We start from the raw sequence: 17,436 nt of genomic DNA on the forward strand, positions 1-17,436 counted from the left end.
CTTACAACTTTGGATCGTTTGAGACTGATGCACAGGACGGTAAAATTTTGCCTTTTAAAGAATTGTTTACATTTTTTCTCTGCTACTGGCCGAAGTATTATGCCTGAGTTCTGTTCGTTGATGCAAAAATTTGTACAAGGGGCCAAGGCCTCGTCAGGCTCTTAGCCTTTAGCCTTGGCCTCCTCTTAGACACTGTCTGAGGAACAAATAAAGAAAAAAAAAAGTGAAGCACATGCTAGACCCAGAAAGCAAACAAAAACAAACTCTGCGCCGCTCCTCTGGCTGCACATACTATTGCCGATTATGGTGTTATTATTGGCATTATGCATTATTGTTGTTTATTCTAGACGGTGAGCAATCGTTGGTCTCGCTACCTGTGCGTTTTCCACAGAAGCATGGGCCTCTTCCTCTTTCTTTATTCTGTTCCTTTTTAACCTTTTTTTTCTAAAGGCGTCGGGCAGAAAAAGCAAGAGCAGCCACAGCAACTGCGCCGCTTTGCCTCGCCGCCGCTACTGGCTCCACCTCGTGGGAGAAAAAAATAACGATCGGCTGCCCTGGCGCCACGCTCCGCGCGGGAAGGGAACTGCGGAGGTAGGGAAAAAGGAAGGCACGTAGGGAGGGAGTGCGGGTGATGGGGACAGAGTCACCCGGTTGACGCCGGCGGACGGCGGAGGTTCACGGAGAGTGGGGAAAGCTGAGGAGGAAACTAGGGATAGAAAAAAAAGGAAGGGATCGGTCAGTGCTACCGTTACGCAGTGGAGAACATCGATCCGTCCAGGAGCACGGCACGGGATCTGTGCGAGGCGGGCGCGTGCGTGTGTTCTTATGTGGAGAGGGGAAGGGTGAACGAGAGAGGGCTTGGAGAGCAGACCGGAGGTAGGGAAAGGAACGGCTCGGAGCAGGTGCACGGATACTCGGGCGCATACAGCCCAGTGCAAGAGCGGGCGGGACGCAACGACACGGTTGGCCGGCTCCCGTAGCGCGCTCAGTGGCACCGGTTTGGATGGGGCGTTGACGTCAGACGCCCGAGGCCCACGCGATGCTGAGAGTTGCTTCTGAGTACGGGCTCTGACTCTACGACTGCGGATAAAAATTTTTTGGAGCACTGCGTTGCGGTAATCTTCATGAGCGCTGCTGTACGCTCCGGCTCAAACGTTTTTCCTGTTTCCCTGAGATCTGTGCTCTTAATAAACCTGACATTGGCCACTCTAAACGATTTTTGTTATACAAAGAAAACATTCGTTTCGGAAAGGCAAAAGACGATGGAATATTCGTTTCGCGCAGCGAGTTGCGGAAGTATTGCGGCTGTCATGGAGAAGAACCGGTGTGTAGGGTGCATAATTGAAACGGCATTTGCTAGATACACAAAACTTTTTGTTCGTGCTTTTACGGATGCAACGAGACGAATTCGAAGCCTACCTTGCTCCTGCGAGATATACTTCATGTTTCCTCATTTAGGCATTTTTTTTTTCTCAGCATATTCTTGCTGTTAGATTTCATCGAAGGCTTGAATTTTATCAGACCCCTCCTAGCGCTTTCGGTTTATCGCATCTGAGGAAGGTTATAACAACAGGGAAAAAAAAATGCTTTATAGTTAATAACAATATCTGAAAATGTTCAATAGTTATTTCTGCCCCTGTAAAGCATGCATTTTTGCACTATGAATATTATTGCGGCGAAGCCAAGAAAACAATTATAGGAGGCATATAAAATTAAATGAACGGTGAGTCGTAGAGAAAATGAAAGTTTGAGGAAGAATAAAAAATGCTTCGTTATTGGGACCGTCTTAATTTTTCATGGTTTGGACAGTCTTTTTAGCCCAGGCGAAAATACATGCGGACAGTTGAGGCGCGCTCAGCTTACAACGTGCTCCTGTAAAGCACGCATTTTTGCAAACTGTGTGTGTTTGCAATAAAGCTGACTCAAAGTTAGAGTGTGAGTCGGACGCACGAAATGTTGCGCTGTGAACGGCCAATTGGAATCGTTTTTAATGCGAAAGCATTATATTTCCTTAGCACAAAAGCCGGCGTCCGTTGCCGTCCATGGCAAGAAATTCGGATGATGTCAGAACGCCGGTGTTCGAGGCTACAACACATGTAAGAGAATATGTATAGTAATGAATGTGATGTACCATGACCATGGCGTAACGTACCATGATCTATGTTGCTGATGTTCCTAACAGATCTTTAATTTCCTCTCAGAATTGAACACTATGTGAAGATGCACCCATGGCAGCCGAAGCGTGTTAGATGAAAAAACGGTGTAGAGGGAGCGTATACAGACTTGCACTAACCACGCAGCCTGAGTATAGGTAGCCACGAAGCCTGTAGAAAACAACGTTTATGTTGTTTGTAGCATCAGCAAACAAAAAGGGCAGAATCAATCCTTCATTGTAGCTACACAGCATAGTGGGCGAGTTGGTGTTGCATCTTCAAAGAATGAAACAGAGCAACTAAAGCGAAGGACGAGGAAAAAGAAAGGCAGGTACAAGCGCTGAACCTACAACTGGCTGTTCAATCGACAAAAAAAAAAAACAGTGCTAAATATCTAACCGCCGCGAGACAAGCTCATGTCGCCTTCAAAAAATAAAAAAACACATAAAATGATAACTCATTTGCTGATAATCTCGCGCAGATGTGTTGCAACAAGGTGGATGTACGAAGGTGTTTTTCTATGTTGTTCGTTTTATTTTAGCTGTTTCATTCTTTCAAAGTCGTTAACTTTATTTATTTATTTATTTATTTATTTATTTATACCTAGAAAATATCATAAATTCCCGGGCAATAATGAGTCATCGGAAGTGTAAATAAAGAGTAAGGAAAATGGGCTGTCAGTGAGAGACGTCACCAGTTTTATAGCCGGATATAACTTAAGTCTGCAGTGAGGCTCCGCCCACATTCAGCCTCCGCGCACAGAATTCCTCCGCGACGAAAAAGTAGTCCGCTGCTTAAACTTTTCTTGTTACCTAAACAAGAAGCTTATCACAAGAAAAAAAATTATGAACTCTAGAATTGTCAAACATTAAAAAGCTGATTTCATTTACTGTTGCGACTGGCCAGCGAAGTAATACAAGACGCCGCGGACCGCGGCCCAGTGTGAGCAACTGCTGTTTTTTAAGTTGCATCCTACTACAGTAAAATTTATTTCCATTTGCCACGCAATTCATCAGGTACAAAAACTATCAAGTGAGACATTTAGCTGCAGGTGATCTTCGGTTGTGTTAATTACGGGATATAATATGCAGCTGTCCGCATGAAGTCGTATGTGCAAGGTGACATTGTGAGGTAAGTCACTAATACATACTAACAATAGTAAAGGATCCAGTACCGACCCTTGACGGACGCCAGATGACACTTCGACAGAACAATTGAATTATAAAACCAAACTATGACTGGTCTGAAAGAAAACTGGCAATCCAACTAACCTTATTTTAACTATGTCAGTTTAACAACTAAAATTCATATCCCTGGCGCCGTGGACTAGGGATGCAAAAAGAAATAAAGGAATCCTCACTCTGAATGTCCACCGTTTTATCCATTAAATGTACGTCATACGCTTGAAAGGGGAGGCGGCGGGATGGGGTAGGTGGAAAGAGACTCGACTGTCGGCTCCCCCTATTGCTACGCTAGGCAAGTCTAGACAGACCGAGGCGCGCGTGATGCCAGACACCGGAAAATGTCTGGCGCCGCACGACGCTGCCGTCATCGAGGCAGTCTGCGCGCTCACAAAGAATAAGACCAAAAACCAAAAAAGAGGGGAAATCCGACGCCCAGCTTGGCGACACGACGTGCGTGAGAGACGTGGGAGCGAGGGGGTTAAGGGGAGAGAGAGAGAGGGCAAATAGGAAAGAAGGAATATGAAACGGGAGGAGCTGAGTCAAAGTGTTGCTCTCTCGTTCCTGTTTTGTTTTAGGCTTGTTTTTGTTCGTTCTCTTTCTGTTTTGGCTGCCGATTTTCTCTTGCGAGAGCACGCTCTGACGCGCAGGAGTGATTCAGGCTTTAGCTCCGCATGAAGAAAAGGGGGAGGGTCCAAAAGAAGGGAACGGAAGTCTCGGAAAGGTGGTTTGCATACGTCTCCCATACGGACTCTCATTTGATTCTTTCTGAACGGGAGGGTGCTCTTTCTTTCTTTCTTTCTTTCTTTCTTTCTTTCTTTCTTTCTTTCTTTCTTTCTTTCTTTCTTTCTTTCTTTCTTTCTTTCTTTCTTTCTTTCTTTCTTTCTTTCTTTCTTTCTTTCTTTCCTTTCTTTCTTTCTTTCTTTCTCTCTTTCTTTCTTTCTTTCCTCCTTTCTTTCTTTCTTTCTTTCTTTCTTTCTTTCTTTCTTTCTTTCTTTCTTTCTTTCTTTCTCTCTTTCTTTCTTTCTTTCTTTCTTTCTTTCTTTCCTCCTTCCTTCCTTTCTTTCTTCCTTTCTTTCTCTCTTTCCTCCTTTCTTTCTTTCTTTCTTTCTTTCCATCTTCCTTCCTTACCGAAATTAATCGCGTGCATTGGAATACCGTGGAATGTCGGGCGTGATATGAGGAGCGCCGCCGTAATTACACGGTACAGCCTTGCATTCTTCCTCATTACAGTGCAGTGCACTGCACTAATAACGACACCTCTCATCAGTACTGGCAGTTACGAGTTGAATAGTACACACGCAAACAAGAAAATCGAACTGTCCCACCCTTTCCTCTTGCCATCATTCTTAAGACTACTCTCAATTACACGAATGCAAATCCGAGAACGAAGAAAGGGAGCCCTTCAAATAAATGTCTCGGACCTATGCAGCTGTTACTAGTTAGTGCATGCTATAACATGCCCGAGCCGATTGACCGCGACACCATGACATATGGTGGACGTCGACTGATTGGAGTGCTTCCTTTGATGGCCATTCGCCGCGTCATTCTTGAGTTGTATTCGTCTATAATATAACACAGGGTTCGACCAACAGTGTGCTCATATATGCTATTCGAACCCACAGAAGCAGATAACAAATCAAATAAAATTATTTCGGAGGGTTACGCCTTCGCATACCTTTTCATTCTACCTTTTTTTTTTCTCTCCCTTTTCACGGTACTGTCAGCCTTCAAAACCTAACTCTGCGTAGGGGAAAAAAAATGAGAATAAAACAGTACAATGACTGCAGTCAGACATACTAATCAAATACGGAGCGGTAGCTGACCCGCAAAAGAAGGCCCTACAGCCAATAACCTGGACCGACTTTCATGACGCCGCCGTTAATTCGATTAAGCCCAGGTTAATCCTCCTTTCATTTATAACACACCGTGATTTCACGCTACCGGGTCAATGGAGGTTAACCACGTCATGAGGATCGGTCGACATTATCGGCCTCCGTTCTCTAGTTATATCCGATTATAAGTTCTCTCTGTTGTAAAAGTTTACAGCCCACCGCGCCGTTCGGCTGAATGGCGCGTGAGCTGTAAACTTCTCCAACAGACAGTACATACAGTAGTGTCTGATGCAGTGCCTTGATAAGTCCTTTCTTATCGGATGATAAGAAACTTAAAAGATAAAGAACTTCAACAGTTATTCGCTGTGAAATTATCCATCATTATCTACAAGGTAATTAATAATCATGCTCATATTGATGGCTTTCCTGATCAGCTTATAAATAATAATTCTACTAGGTTTCAACAGCGTAATAATCTTCTTCTACCTAAAGTGAGGACTAATTATGGAAAATTTACCACAATATTTGCCGGCATATCCTGTTGGAATACTTTGCCATGTGAAATTAAAGAGTCGTTTACTGTTCACTCATTTCATCACCGCATTAAAGAGTACTTAATTAATTTCCTGTGTAGTTCAAATGCCTAAACAATAGTAATCCTTGTTTAAAGTCTCATTTTCTTTGCATTGTTTCAAAGTTGTTGCTGTATATACTTTTTGTTCCGTTTCTCACACATAACATTGTAAATTTTTGTAGATTGTTTATTTATGCTAATTGATACACTGCCTTCCATTCTTTGCAATTTTACCCCACTTGATTTGTTCTAGGAGGTCCCCCCGACAGTCGTGTACTATGGGACCTCCTTCTGTACTGATTTTATTGTATTTGTATTACTATGTGCATTTTAAATAAACTTGAAACTTGATGTACAGAGTGGGACCGGGAGAAGGAAAGGGAGAGGGACAAATACAGTTGTGCACCACTGCACCGAAACCGCAGAAATGATTACGCAGACAGCAGACGAACGGTATCTAGCCGGACGCACTTTTCTCACGCAACTCGCGATGGCTGCCACCGAGCGACCTCGCCCACTATATACATGCAAAGGCATCACGCCAGTTCGCGGTAGCACGCCAGGATGCCCTCTTGGTTCGGAAACTCCATCTTTTGGAAGCTGCGGCCACATTGCGTGGAGTGCCGAAACTACTGCTCGCTGAGAAACCAAACGCCGAAGATAACTTGTTCTGGGTCCGGCTATGGATATTCTTCCGACTATCAAGTGGTGTTTTTGCTTTCTCTAATTTGTATTGGTTTGGTTTGGTTTATTGGGGTTTAACGTCCCAAAGCAACTCAGGCTATGAGAGACGCCGTAGTGGAGGGCTCCGGAAATTTCGACCACCTGGGGTTCTTTAACGTGCACTGACATTTCGCCTTCATCGAAATTCAGCCGCCGCGGCCGGGATCGAACCCGCGTCTTTCGGGCCAGCAGCCGAGCGCCGTAACCACTGAGCCACCGCGGCGGAGCTCTAATTTGTATTGTTTTTTCATTGTGCTTGTTGTTGTACTGCTAAAAGATAAGAGAGAAGCTAACAGCCTCAGAAACCAAGGGGCACAGGGGATTTTTACGGCCGCGGCGGCTAGAATTTCTTTGGAGGAGAAATTCTAGAGGCCCGTGTACTGTGCGATGTCAGTGCGCGTTAAAGAACCCCAGGTGGTTGAAATTTCCGGAGCCCTTCACTACGGCGTCTCTCATAGCCTTAGTCGCTTTGGGACGTTAAACCCTCTAAACCAAACCAATTATTTTATTTATTTTGTGGTGTTGATCAATTTATAATATTACTGAATATGTTATCGCTTAAAGCTAATTTATTAGAAAAGCAGAAGAAAAAACAACCACATGCCGCCGGTGGGATCCGAACCCACGACCTCCGAATTACGCGTCCGGTGCTCTACCGATGAGCTACGGCGACGGTTGTGAAACCTTCTGCTTTCGGGGGTATTTATGTTTACAAGTAACCTAACCTTGGGAGTGTTCACCAGCGCCACCCACGTTCTTAACCGGCGGACGTAGCACGTCCTGAGTTACCGCTGATGCGACGTAGAACGTCATTGAACGGCGAGGGTGGAAGCTGTGTGAGAACCCTCTTATGCTTCCTAAGGCAGCAAGGCTGCCGGAACCGAGGCCCTCATTAAGCAAATAAGCAGACAAGGAAAGGGGAATGAGGGGCTCGTTATAAATATGAGAGAAGCCAACAGCCACAGAAACCAAGGGGCACAGGGGATTTTTAATTATTTTATTTATTTTGTGGTGTTGATCAATTTATAATATTACTGAATATGTTATCGCTTAAAGCTAATTGATTAGAAAAGCAGAAGAAAAACAACCACATGCCGCCGGTGGTATCCGAACCCACGACTTATGTAATGATGTTTGGATGACCATGTAAATTGCCCATATGTACCGCCTTTGTCAAAAGTAACCAGGCTGCATGGTTTGCTTCTAGCATGTATAGTGGAGCCCTCGTGGCTTTCCTTAAGATCAAAAGGTGCTGGAAGATAAGAAGACCCCCAGTCCTTACCTTTAACGACCGTTTCAGCTTCAGCGAAGCTGTAAGAGCTCCACTGTACGAGCTAGAAGTGAACCATGCAGACTGGTTACTTTTGACAAAGACTGTACAAACTAGAGGTAAGATTGTTCTTGGGGTCAATAATGCGTTTTACTGTGAATTGTTTTTTTTTGCGTCGCCTGTCACTGCTGCCCGGTATAAGGGGGCTGCGGCTCATTCAAGCTGTCTATGACAGCTTTTTCTGCAGCTCCTCTGTTACTTTTTGGAGGCAGAAATAAAAATGATTGATTGATTGATCCCACGTACCTTTCTCAAAGAGTGTATATTTTTCAGAAGGTGCGCCAAAGAAATGTTATTACTCATACCTAACAATTCTGGACAAAAGCATTTTTCAACGGGAAAGAGCTTGTGAACGCAACTGTTTCTTATCTTGTAAGATTTCACTGTAATAATCAACATATCCGCAGATATCCCATCAGCTGGTTTGCATTCTTTGGCTATCGTCATAGATGTTCCCCATTGTTTTCTATGGCACTCTTAACTGCTGGATGCGAGCAATGTAAAAACTTCAAAATAATGATTTTGCTACGCATTGGGGGAAGGAAGCATTACCTTCAATATTTCCATAACAGTACTTTACAGCATTCCAATGTTCACAGTAAGTAATATCCACATCAGTTTTTAGAATTTCTAAAAAGCGGTCACCCTCGGCACTGTGGCCCAACAAATTATGGCTATTTCGATGAGTTACATGTACTAGAGAGGTTGCTTTGGCTGAAAGCTTCTCGAAAGCGCACGCATTTTGGCACGATATAGCCAAAATTTGTTGGGCCACAGCGCCGAAGGTTACCATGTTTTCGAAATTCTAAAAACTGGCACCGATATTACTTACGAGGGCTACACGCCTCTCAATAATTAAACAGCCTAACAGTAATAGTTGAAAAGTTATTATTCAGTATTAGTTAAATAGCCTGCCAGTTAGCACATTTTAGCTGTATGCTGTTGTACTACCGAAGAAAGCCCTCTTGTAAGTCAAAAACATTTTTTTTTAAATTGTGTAAGGTCTTAGGTGAAGCATCCTGTATATGTTACCACATATATAGAAACTGCGATGTTAAAAATGAAAGCCAGCTTTCACAATGCCAAGTAAGTCACAGCTTAAATGCCCGCGCACAGAACAAATACTCCGCGCGACGAATCCCCCTCTGAGGTCATTACACTTACTCTCGGCCCGCCACTTAACTCTCCGCTTCCGTCCGCCACCCGTCTTGCGTTAATCGCCTCTTCGCCCACCAGGGGGCGCAACCTGCCGCACAAGTGCCACGGCCAACGCCCACCGCTTGTGCTCTCACGGCCACGGCGAGCACGGACAGACAAAAAAGGGAGGAGAAGCTGCACCCCCCCCCCCCCTTCCTGGCCAGTTCCCTCTTTGTTTTGTTTGGATCTGTTTGCGTTTGTTATCACTATTATTTTGTTTCCTTTCTGTAATGGTTTTCACTTTGTCTCGACAACCGACGCACAGCGGGAGCTCGCGGATTGATTATGAGGGCGCCACTGTACCACCCTTGCACATGCGCACTAGTTGGGTGCACTGTTACGAGAAGCTGAGCGGCTCGGCGCCGAGGTTGTTGGCGGCGGGGTCTCGCAATTAGCAGATGAGGATGGAGTGACGCATGCCTGCATACAGTGCTTGTATCACTCTACGTGTTCGCATTATGGTTTCGCTTCTTGCTTCAAAAGGCACTGCGTTCAGTTATGGTAACCTCGCGGTTTCTTTTATTAGATCATAGTTTAGTTATTCCTTTCTTCTTTCCATTTCTGCCCGTCGTTTCTGGTAATTATTCGGCAGTCGTCATCACATGTTACAGGTACGAGAGCTTCTCTCTCTTTTTTTTCTTGTCACTCTTTTTTGCAAAACGTGCAATTTAGATCACTCTTTAATTCTATTTGGAACAAAACTATGTCCGTCCTTATGGTTGAAAACAAACTTTTAACAAGGAAAGGAAACACACTGTATTTGCATCACTTCTCGGTGGACGCCTACGTCGTTAGAAAAGCGATAAAGGAAAGAGTGAAACAAGAATGTGAAGAAAGAGGCGCTGTAAAGTGGAGGTCTGCGAAATAATTTCGACCGCCTGGGGTTATCTGACAAGCACTGGCATTTAAGTGCCGACTGTAAACACCTGGACTCATTTAGAACGACGCGTGCGTGGAGCGCTGTGAAAAGGTATCTGTCGCCCTTTCAGCTGTAGTCCTTCGGAGCACCTTGGAACGGAAAGAAACCTTGTGCCTTAACTAGGCTTGCAGTATAGTAGTATCTATTCGCTCAGCCATTTGCTTGTCTCAACTAAGAAAAACAGAAAACATTGTCGTCATACGGACCCGCAACCCCACTCCACCAGGATATACCGCGCGTTATGATAAGCAAGAACACCTTCGCGCTCTCATCAGTACCTTTCTTTGCGTTGCACACAATTCGTCACACCGGCCGTCTCCCTCCGAACGGGTTGGTTCTTTGTTTTTCGATGATCCTCTATTGCTGTGATCTTTCGCGTAGTCCTCGTGAGGCCACTTCCCATGCTAGAGGGCACACTGTATAATAGAGGAGAGCGGATCCACAGCGCCCTCCCCCCCCCCCCCCCCCCCCCCCGCCGCTGACATCAAATCATCCGCTCTACGGAGGGCGTGAGGATGATGCGCGGAGCATAGCAGAAGCAGTCATCCGTGCGCCTGTGGCGGTGAGGTGGCCGACAACTAAACCGTAAACGGAGGGGAATCCCCGCTTTGTGCTACCTGGGCTGTGTACGTAGCCGGGGAACTTCACGAGCACGTGAGGCCGGGTAATGGTCGTTGCTGCCTACATCGATGATTGCTAGATCTAGAAGTGTGAGAAAACAAACAAAACAAGGCGGACAGGTTTGCTTGGACCAGATTTTGTGGAACGTTCGAATACGACTTAGCAAAGAGCCGTCGAGTTCAACGCACGCTCAAGACGCACTGGCCAATCTAGCGAATACAGCGCCATGTTTCTCTCAATGGAATTGTAACTTTTGAAGCTTTGACAGCGTCTTTGCTGAGTAAAATCGAAACATCCATTCAGCATAACGCTGTGTTCACCATAAGACAGATTATGCTTTTACATCATAGGACGCCGTAAGCGGTCGCAATGGTTTCACGTTGGGCCGACGTTGCGTGAAGACCACATACGTACTCTGCACTACAATCAACGTCGCCTCGCAGTTCATTTAGGATAATGCTGCATACAAATTCGCCTTTTTGAAATAGTACACAATGTTATGAAACCATTTAAGACTCAACAAAACTTCTTTGGTGTAGCCTGGAATGAACCTGAATCGCTACAGAACTTCTCGTTTAAGACAAAACCCCTTCGTCCACTGCCTCCTTCACAAACATCCCGGACAAGACAACCAGTCGCTGATCCAATGCGCAATCAAATGAAGCTATACGAAGAGATTTAAATTGAGGACGTGACAACTGCGTTTTGAAAGACGCTGGCTTAAGACTAATAACACTGCATCTTCACAAACACCTCCGTGGGATATCGCTGTCAAAGTCTCCGACACGTTCATTAGATATACACCCTATATGGGAAGAATGCGGGACTAATTTGGCTCAAGGAGAGCCATAAAGCTTGCAGAGGCAATGCGCAAGACTACGAATACATATTGGAGAGCCCTTATTAAAGACTTGTACACAGATTCATTATCATCATCAACAACATCATCATCAGCCTGACTTCGCCCACTGCAGGGCAAAGGCCTCTCCCATGTCTCTCCAATTTACCCTGTCCTTTGCCAGTTGCGGCCACCGTTTACCCGCAAACTTCTCAACCTCATCCTCCCACGTTACTTTCTGCCACCTCCTGCTATGTTTTCCCTCTCTTGGAACACACAATAGAGACAGCTGAACAGAAAGGGTTTGCCTTATATGGAAGATGGGGGTTGTGTTTTCATTTTTCAAGCCTCCTGTGTCCTAGAGACATTTTAGCTATGCGTTGTTGTTTCCTTCATTTTTCATTGCATCTGTGTTAATTATGTGTAACTCATTGATCTTTACATATAATTCATGTAGTACGTATGCGATGTTGTTACTTTTCTTGTTTTTCCTTTGTGTACTTTACTGTGTAATTTGCCACCCCCCTGAGCAATGTAACGGGTGACGGGGCCACATCAGGCAAAAAAAGTCCAGGGGGCACTTTGGCACACTAAACTGCTTCAAGGCGGAAGCCTTTCCTGGAGCACTGTTAGGCATTGACTGAGAGACTGTTTGTTATTGACTAGTGTTTTATTTGGCTGTGTACTTTAACTGCGCATTAAAACTACACACTTTCAGAGGCGCGTTTCACTTCTCCCCTAGTGCGTCTCTTTATCTGCTTCTTCGACTTCGGCTGTATCCACGACTTCCTCAAAGTTTAGGTCGGGGGAGATTTCCGCAGATGGCTCATGCCCGGTGAATTCTTTATGTTTGATCGGGTCTACGTCGACTACTACCGCCTTGTGGTCACTGAAGTGGAGTGATATGTAGTCTAGATCTTTAACGCTGGGGTGGGTTCTGAAGACCAAATCCAAGCAGCTTCCGTACTTGGTGGTAGCTTTGTCCCGTGGAGTAGACAGGTGCAGACCCAGAGATTTCTGCATTCCATCTAGAAAGTCTTGATGCGTTCTGGCATCCTGGTTGAAGTCTCCTACCACTATCATTGGGCCAAACTTGAACCAGCTTGGTAGCACTCGTCCCATGAATTCATGGCCAGCCCGTTGGGATATGTGAGGTGACAAGTAGACGCACACCACGTTGAGTCCACTTTCGAGCTTGACACCGCACACTTCCCCCACATCAAAGTGCAAGTCGTCAAACTGTAGCGGTGTTAGGTTGACGTCTGGGTGCGCGTAAATGGCAACTCCCGCTGCTTGATTGGAAGCACGACTTGCTCCTGTAACGTAGTGAAAGCCTTTGATCTCAACTGGTGCCACCAAGGGATTCATCCATGTTTCAGTTAGACAGAGAACCTTGCACCGAGCCAAGACATGGTCATGTGCGACGTCTTGACCGTGTAGCGACCGTGAACGTACATTCACACAAGCTAGTGGAAGCTGTGATGCTTCCATGATCGCATTGCACCGCTGGGTGATTGTAGTCAAGCGATGCTCGTTTAGACGCCTGAACTCGTCCATGAGGCTGCGGTTTGGGTTGCTAGTCAAGCCGTGGCGGAACTTGGCCGTGCTCATCGGCAAATTTGTTTTTGAGGAAAGGAAATGAATCTGTCTCGCATATCTCGGTGACACCTGAACCTCACCGGAAGAAGGGAGGGACATGAGAGTGAACGAAGACACCGTATTCAGTACACGCGGCTTTGAAAATGGTTTTTTGAGGAAAGGAAATGTATCTGTCTCGCATATATCGGTGGGCACCTGAACCTCATCCGAAGAAGGGAGGGACATGAGAGTGAACGAAGACACCGTATTCAGTACACGCGCCTTTGAAAATGGTTTATTGAGGAAAGGAAATGAATCTGTCTTGCATATCTCGGTGGACACCTGAACCTCACCGGAAGAAGGGAGGGACATTAGAGTGAACGAAGACACCGTATTCAGTACACGCGGCTTTGAAAATGGTTTTTTGAGGAAAGGAAATGTATCTGTCTCGCATATATCGGTGGGCACCTGAACCTCATCCGAAGAAGGGAGGGACATGAGAGTGAACGAAGACACCGTATTCAGTACACGCGCCTTTGAAAATGGTTTATTGAGGAAAGGAAATGAATCTGTCTTGCATATCTCGGTGGACACCTGAACCTCACCGGAAGAAGGGAGGGACATTAGAGTGAACGAAGACACCGTATTCAGTACACGCGCCTTTGAAAATGGTTTTTTGAGGAAAGGAAATGTATCTGTCTCGCATATATCGGTGGGCACCTGAACCTCATCCGAAGAAGGGAGGGACATGAGAGTGAACGAAGACACCGTATTCAGTACACGCGCCTTTGAAAATGGTTTATTGAGGAAAGGAAATGAATCTGTCTTGCATATCTCGGTGGACACCTGAACCTCACCGGAAGAAGGGAGGGACATTAGAGTGAACGAAGACACCGTATTCAGTACACGCGGCTTTGAAAATGGTTTTTTGAGGAAAGGAAATGTATCTGTCTCGCATATATCGGTGGGCACCTGAACCTCATCCGAAGAAGGGAGGGACATGAGAGTGAACGAAGACACCGTATTCAGTACACGCGCCTTTGAAAATGGTTTATTGAGGAAAGGAAATGAATCTGTCTTGCATATCTCGGTGGACACCTGAACCTCACCGGAAGAAGGGAGGGACATTAGAGTGAACGAAGACACCGTATTCAGTACATGCGCCTTTGAAAATGGTTTTTTGAGGAAAGGAAATGTATCTGTCTCGCATATATCGGTGGGCACCTGAACCTCATCCGAAGGGAGGGACATGAGAGTGAACGAAGACACCGTATTCAGTACACGCGGCTTTGAAAATGGTTTTTTGAGGAAAGGAAATGTATCTGTCTCGCATATATCGGTGGGCACCTGAACCTCATCCGAAGAAGGGAGGGACATGAGAGTGAACGAAGACACCGTATTCAGTACACGCGCCTTTGAAAATGGTTTATTGAGGAAAGGAAATGAATCTGTCTTGCATATCTCGGTGGACACCTGAACCTCACCGGAAGAAGGGAGGGACATTAGAGTGAACGAAGACACCGTATTCAGTACACGCGCCTTTGAAAATGGTTTTTTGAGGAAAGGAAATGTATCTGTCTCGCATATATCGGTGGGCACCTGAACCTCATCCGAAGAAGGGAGGGACATGAGAGTGAATGAAGACACCGTATTCAGTACACGCGGCTTTGAAAATGGTTTTTTGAGGAAAGGAAATGTATCTGTCTCGCATATATCGGTGGGCACCTGAACCTCATCCGAAGAAGGGAGGGACATGAGAGTGAACGAAGACACCGTATTCAGTACACGCGGCTTTGAAAATGGTTTTTTGAGGAAAGGAAATGTATCTGTCTCGCATATATCGGTGGGCACCTGAACCTCATCCGAAGAAGGGAGGGACATGAGAGTGAACGAAGACACCGTATTCAGTACACGCGCCTTTGAAAATGGTTTATTGAGGAAAGGAAATGAATCTGTCTTGCATATCTCGGTGGACACCTGAACCTCACCGGAAGAAGGGAGGGACATTAGAGTGAACGAAGACACCGTATTCAGTACACGCGCCTTTGAAAATGGTTTATTGAGGAAAGGAAATGAATCTGTCTTGCATATCTCGGTGGACACCTGAACCTCACCGGAAGAAGGGAGGGACATTAGAGTGAACGAAGACACCGTATTCAGTACACGCGCCTTTGAAAATGGTTTTTTGAGGAAAGGAAATGTATCTGTCTCTCATATCTCGGTGTACACCTAAACCTCGCCGTAACGGGAAGGGAGAAAGACGGGAGTGAACGAAGACACCGCAGTCACTAGACGCGCCTTTGTTCATTCCAAATCATCGAGCTGGCATGGCGAAGTGGTAGCGTGCTCGTCGTGCACTCCGGAGTCCGGGGTTCGATTCTCAACCTCGGAAAATTTCCTACTCTGTTTTATTTGTTTATCTGGTCTGACTAGAAAGGCTAATTGGTTAAGTAAGTCCCACTAACTTGGAGCATCACTATACGATCCCTTTAATTGGTTGCATGGTTAGTAGCCAAAGTGCAATTGGCCCCCTTTGAAATTCGCGCACTGTGACGTCACGACCGTTTCGACCAACTGAAAAGCGTGACATTTTCTGTCGACAACTTCTGCTTACAACGATGAGGCATTAAAGGCTTCCGCCTTAAAAATGAATTGCCTTTTGTCCCGTCACCTCTGACAAATCGATGTCAAAATAAACTTCACTTCACTTCACTTCACTTCATTGGACGGCTGAAGTCCCCCCCCCCCCCCCCCCCCCTTCAAGCGCGGGCTTTGAGCAAGCCTCCTGTGGGCTCGATTGCATGGTATGGCATGGTAAGACACTGAGCAAAGGAGGACTTTAGGCGAGTTGGTATGCATTCATTGTAGGGGAACAGGGCAACAGAAGAGGGACATGTAGACTAGTGCTTGTCTTGTCTGTGTCCCGCCGTTGTTGCTGTTGTCCTCAAGACGATAATGGCGCGTACCCACTGCGGGGGCTGGCCAAGACACACAAAATGAAAAAAAAATAAAAAATAAAAAGTAACACGCTGCTGTTGCGCTGTTCTTCTACATTGAAGAAAAGAAGAACTTTCTGCCATTCGCTTTAAAAAAGGTGCCTTTTCAGGAAGGACGACACGCGTTCGAAACTACTGGCAGGAAGATATTGCCACGTTGTAGTGACGGCAGTCCAGCGGTCAGTAATACAGCAACAAGACTTGCAAACGAAGCTCTTTGTTTGGGCTGACTTGCGCCCGCAAAAGAACTGAATCACTCGGCGGCGTAAGCAATAAACGTGCTCGTCAGTCGTCGAACTACGAATGCCCGGCGCTCGCGGCATCGCTCAATTTAAAGCCGGCAAGGAAACCTCGAGATAACAGGTCAAGATCATCTACAGTAATCTGGAAAAACGTAGACGCAGCTCTTTATGGCTGTGATCAATCGAGATTAGTCCGGTCGCTTCTCGCGTAACGAACAAAAAGGATAACACCCCTTTCCTGCGGCCTTGAGCGCGAACGAGCGGACACTACAACAATACGTGGCAATAACTATGTCCTAATTTCTAGGCGAAAAATGCGTCATTTGCTGCCGTACAGACGTAAACATAGCCAGAAAAAGGCAGAGCACCAGTTTTTACTGCGAACGATAACTGAATGGAGTTGTCCTCGGTTACCCTTTAAGCCTACGATACCTATATTGCGGCATGCACACAACACGAAAATGACTTCCTCGAATCGTCTTATAGCCCCGGTTTCATACCGAAAAACTGAATTTTCAGTCATGGCGTTGAATTATGTAAAATATAGCTGATTAAGCGCTAGTTGAATTATGTAAAATATAGCTGATTAAGCGCTATCTCTTTCATATTATCGGCTCGCGTGGCTTTAGCTGCGGTGATTCGACGGGAATTCCGGTGCTCCTACCCCTCTTAAGTCCAATTCGTACTAGGCACAAATACCAACGTACCATCGCTCCGCATAGGTGTCTACTTGTGTAACGCTAAACGCCACAACTGCGCGGTGGGCCTCGGAACAAAATAAAGTAGGCTTCCTCACTGCGGAGTGGACAGCTGTACGGAGCAGCGGCACGAGTCGTATCGTGTGCAGAAAAATAAAAAAACAAAACAGACGCGCACAGGCACTAACACGTACGTTATATTACGTGGACCAGCACATCCCCACGCAGAACTGGCAAAACGCAAAGGCAGCGGCTGGGCAAACTGAGCCACGGACGGTAAAAAAAAAAAAAAGCTGCCACTCCTAAACGCAACACAGAAGTGGCGCTGCAATCGCGGTAATTCGTCGGCTTTCCACCAACCGTGGGAGAGCGCCGCGGTTGCACGTGTCGTCCAGGATGAGATGATGAGGCAAATGGAGATGGGGTGCGGGGGCAGCGTGGTTAGAGGTCTAATACAACATTAGGTTGCAACGCCACGTGGCCTGCTACGCAGCACCACTTCATGGATGCGCGGTGGCGTGTGTGCGGTGGATGATCGCGTGAGGGCGCGA

At 46.0% G+C, this 17,436-nt stretch overlaps 1 protein-coding gene across 1 annotated transcript in view; it reads right to left on the reverse strand.

Moving 5' to 3' along the window:
* The window catches only part of LOC149348034 (uncharacterized), an 80,639-nt gene that overhangs the window by 9,205 nt on the left and 53,998 nt on the right, over positions 1 to 17,436 (reverse strand). The gene's annotated exons all lie outside the window — the stretch shown is intronic.

The sequence above is a fragment of the Amblyomma mixtum genome, chromosome 4 (assembly GCF_055824585.1).
Source record: "Amblyomma mixtum isolate Tamu chromosome 4, ASM5582458v1, whole genome shotgun sequence".
Lineage (NCBI taxonomy): Eukaryota > Metazoa > Arthropoda > Arachnida > Ixodida > Ixodidae > Amblyomma > Amblyomma mixtum.